Below are 4,796 nucleotides of genomic sequence, written 5' to 3' on the forward strand. Positions count from 1 at the left end.
TCAGAGACAACAATTCTGTCTTCAGTAAAGCCCTTGGATTCTGAAAGTGACTGAGGTCTGTACTTTTTAACAACATCTCTCAAAGCCCAAAGCATGAGTGTGCACTGCTTTGAGTCACAATTGGGAAGCAGCAGGAGGCACAGCAAACTGAACACATAGACATTTTGAGTGGCCATTTCCTGCTGTACAAAACCATCAGAACACAGAAAGAGAGTGATTATGTCGAGGGGGGTTCTTAACTCTGTCTTTCCTGATGCAGCATCACAGTTTGACTCACATACAGATGTACATTTCACATTCCTAGCTGCCACATTAACCATCATTAGTTTCTTCAGAAAATACCATGGAAGATCTGAGTTACACTTGGCAGGTTCATCAGTGATGGTCTTCTCATCAATCTGAAGTATTGTGCTCAGGGATAGCTTATCTGTATCTCTGTAGTGCTGCTCCAATCCCAGATCCTCCAATAAGCTCTCCAGTTGTGTCTCTGTGGATATTAGGATGTTTGTTATTTCAAACCAATCATACGTGGTTTAATGACAAATCCATGCGTGTGTGCCCAAATGTCTGGTATTGCTGCAAATCTGTGTCTATTTCCTGGAAGCATTATGTACCAGTGAACAGTAGATTTCAAACTTAAAAAGTAAAGAAAAGACTCCAGCCAAGAGATTTTTGGTCCTGATCCTTAACCAAGTAAGGATTATTCATTTTGTCTACATTGAGGCTTGTGTTTGCATTTATCCATGTTATTGTAACCATGTCCTGACTCTGTGCATCTTCCCTCTGGGAAGGACATTGTGACTTACTGCTTCATTATTGTTATAACCATGTTTTTATTTTACTCACTTGTGTATGCAGATGTTTGGTCAGTCTCGCTAGTTTTCTCATTCTTTGGTTCTTCAGAAACCTGGTTGAGGTTTTCATTGTAGGGCGCTGTGAAAATAACAACAATAATACAGTTGATAATCATGGTTTTACTTAATGCTAGACTGCCCATCATTTAGAAACGTTCTGCTTAACAATAGATTGAATAAAGCTGACCTTTACCACTTGCATCAGTCTGTTGAAAGTCACCCTTGCTGTCAGAATGTGGTGTTGATGGAGTGTCCTCTAATTCCTCACAGTCTTCAAATGAATCTAAATCACTGATCTCCTTGATAAATAAGAAAAACAGTATGTAATTTATTGACCCTACTCCTTGTCCCACACACATTAGCTTGTAAAAAACCATTTCCATTTCATTTAGTGTATCTTTTTGAGTTGTAGAGACTAGATGTTTACCTCCATTGTGGGTGCAGTCTCAGTCATCGCACACTTGGTCCAGATTATTAAAACAGCTTCTCACTGAAAATAATGAGAGAAAAGTATATTAGGCTTTATTCTTTCTTTCTTTCTTTTTTATAGACAATATTACTATAAATACCCGACAAAGTTTATAATACCATGCAGCCTACCTGAATGCATTATCTTTTCAATCACATTTAATTTATTATTCTCAGTCTTAAGCTCTCTCCTGTAGGCTTGGAAAGTACACGACTTTGGCGACTCCCATCTCCACCCCTCCAGAATCACATGACTGATCCTTGAGAATATATAACACCCACATCCTACACCTGTTTATGGTGAGAATATTCTGCATTGCATTTACCCTACCAACGAGCGCCCCTGTTGGAAACGCCCCTCAACCCAAAAACTCAGAAACTTCATAAACAGAGTGTATACTTCATCTTAAACATGCCTGCCTCTCTGTGCTAAACTTGTGAAGTCCCACAGGTTTCCCCTTACCCCTTAACACTCAAGACATGCAATTCATGTCAAACTGTGTTTATAGCACATAGTCTACTTTATTTGGTCAACTTTAACTTGACAGAGTCAATCTGACACATTGCATTTAAAAAACAATTTTTTCAATAACATTTAAATGAACTGTCTGAAACTCTATGCTTAAAGAGTTCTCCTTCAGAAATATTGAGAGATTCATCAAAGACAAGGCACACATTCCAGACCAGTCCAATCAAAGAATCTGATAACACACTGATGAAAATAAACCAAGGATCTCAAACTGCCGGCCCAGGGACCATTTCCAGCCCTCCACCCCCTCCTTTCTAGTTATTTCATATCAATTTATACTACCCCTTCATATACAGTTAACCACATTATATTTTTAAAAATGTATTTTGTTTGGGAAAACTAATGGCTTGTAAATGTAAAAGGTGCCTGTAAATGCGTCCAGTGGGTTGATAAAAGGAGAGGGCTTAATTTGTTGTTTAGCTTACAAACAACAACGATTATATAACATTATGATATTAAAATGTATATATTACGTATGATGATGCTCTTGACATTTATAAACGATAGACTGGAGATCATTTATCATCACTGATGGACCTCAGAAAGAAGATGGTATCGTTTTTACTTTCCCTTACATATCAGTAGTGTTCGGTAGTTTCCACTTCAGCTGTGTGCGCCCCTGCGAGGAGCATGCAGCAGGCAGAACCTCGTGCCAGTTTGTTCTAAATCCTTCATATAATACATGTACTATCATCGTTTTAAAGAAGCCGAATAAATGCACATAAAGCATTAAAATAACTGCAGTGACTGTACTGATGCTGATGTTGTACTCATGCTGATAATGTATGTAAATCAAAGATAGACTTTATAGTGGAAGCCTTGAAAACTCTACAATATCATATTACATGAATAATAGTTTGTTCATATAGTAATTATATGTTACCCACCAAGTTTATCAGCTCCTCCCATCACACACATAACGGAAAAATCACTGCCAAAGAAAAAGCATAGAAACTCACCATTGTAGAAGAGATGTGCTCTGGGTGAAATTGCATTCTTTCTTCCAGGAGTTTTTCTTTTCAGCTATGCAGTAATTCATTGGTCAGTTTCCCGTAGCTGAAGCTCCACTCTTCCCACACATGCGCAGTGCAATCTCGCAGTGCAGACCCCTCCTTTTATTCTGCAGGGTGAAGCCACTTTCACTTTTGGTTCCATGATCATGTTTCTGGGAAAGTCAAATTCAGTTTACAGTAAAACATCTCAAGGGTGAGTGCACAAGGGTGTTTTCCTTGTTGTTGAGCTGTGTATATAAATTGTATTCCTCCATCTTAGATAATATACACTTATTACTTATTACACTTATTATTTACTACTGCCTGTTGGCTTAAAGCTCATACAGTATCTCTAGAGGTTAGAAACAGGTTGAAATACAGGAAACCCACAATTAATTGTTTTATTGACTTTCACAGGACATTAGATTTTTTTCATGATTTCCAAACTTTTAGGCTTTGATATATAAAAATGTTTTACTGGGATTTGTCTGTCAGAAGTGAATGGGCATCTGAAATAGCTGACTTACTTTTTAAGAGTGTTGATTTAGTGTGGATAAGAAACTTATCTCCAAAAACAAATGTGAAGGTGGAGGAGTTTAAATAGACGACCAAAAAAAAAAAAAAAGCCCAAACTGACAACGTATTGTTTATTTAAGAAAGATTACAATTATGAATATGAATATGACTATAATTTGCCAAAAAGTCAGAGATCACTCTGTGTACAGTTGTATATACAGTTGTACAGTTGTATATATTGTATACCGGTATATATATGTATATAGTTGTGTATATTGTGGTATAATACCACTACATATAAAAAAACTAGTGCTCAACAGTCTAAGTTTGCTCTTTTATGTTCCATAATGCAAATCCTATGTTTTGTTAGTGTTAGCGTCAGTGTGTAATGTGTCTGTGCAGAACCTGATAGTTTATGTTCTTATTTTTATAGTTTTAACCATGAGGTGGCTGCATTTGCTGAGCCCAACTGTATTTTACTACTGTGGTTTTGAGTTCCTGTTTCCTGTGTTAAAGTGGGTTGATATCGCTGAGATCTACTTTCTGTGTCTTTTTAATTTGCCAAAACGTCTCAAAATGACAATGCCACCCAGTTAGCATAAAATCACATTTCTAGTACACCAGAACAACAAAATCTGAGCCCAGATCATTTACAGTTATTAACAAGTTGCTTATTTGGTTTATAACACTTAGCCTTGGTGATTCAAATATGTATAGATGTCCGGATAAACAATGTATGGCCACTGTGTTGGGTCACTGATCCACTTGGAAAGGACTGAAGGAGCATGACAGCTGACAAACGCTCAGGTTCAGGCAAAGGCACAACATTATTTTAATATGAAAGACATGTAAACACACTCAAATTTCATTGTCACCTGTTGAATCTTCAGTTTTCGGTTTTTTCTAGTACCTGTATGTGCCAGTGTGATGTCTTACTGTACGGACACACACAAATCAGAAGGTTAATGAGGAAGTCTGCCTTTGTGTACAGACCAAACAGATTGCCGCAGCATCCAGTCTTACACCACCAGGCTCAGGGACAGACTGTTCGCCACTATAACACTTTACTCACACAACACTCATACACAGACGTCATTTTATACTTTATTGCCATCTTACACTATATACTACTTTATACTAGTACCATATTATACTATACTTACTGTGCTACATATTCTCTTGCAATGGCTCCACCTGCTCACTTGCTTACTTGTTTAGAATCTGTTTATATCTCAGCCTTATTACTGCCTGTGTATATCACATCACAGTTATACATTTATTTACTACAGTTTATAAGTTGTATCCCCATCACTGTACATATTTATCCATCTCAGTATATTTATTTATATCCATCCTGTCTACAGTCTGTGTTCATTATGTGTATTTTACTTTTACTCACCAGAAGGCGGCAGTATTTTCCCCTGCGACTCTACTTCC

General features: G+C 37.2%; 1 pseudogene; it reads right to left on the reverse strand.

The window, feature by feature from the left end:
* LOC118338421 overlaps positions 1-3,255 on the reverse strand; it is an 8,759-nt pseudogene extending 5,504 nt beyond the window's left edge.
* Positions 3,256-4,796: the final 1,541 nt, after the last annotated feature.

Source organism: Morone saxatilis, unplaced genomic scaffold (assembly GCF_004916995.1).
Source record: "Morone saxatilis isolate NCDOM2014 unplaced genomic scaffold, NCSU_SB_2.0 Contig4, whole genome shotgun sequence".
In the NCBI taxonomy this organism is placed as follows: domain Eukaryota; kingdom Metazoa; phylum Chordata; class Actinopteri; family Moronidae; genus Morone; species Morone saxatilis.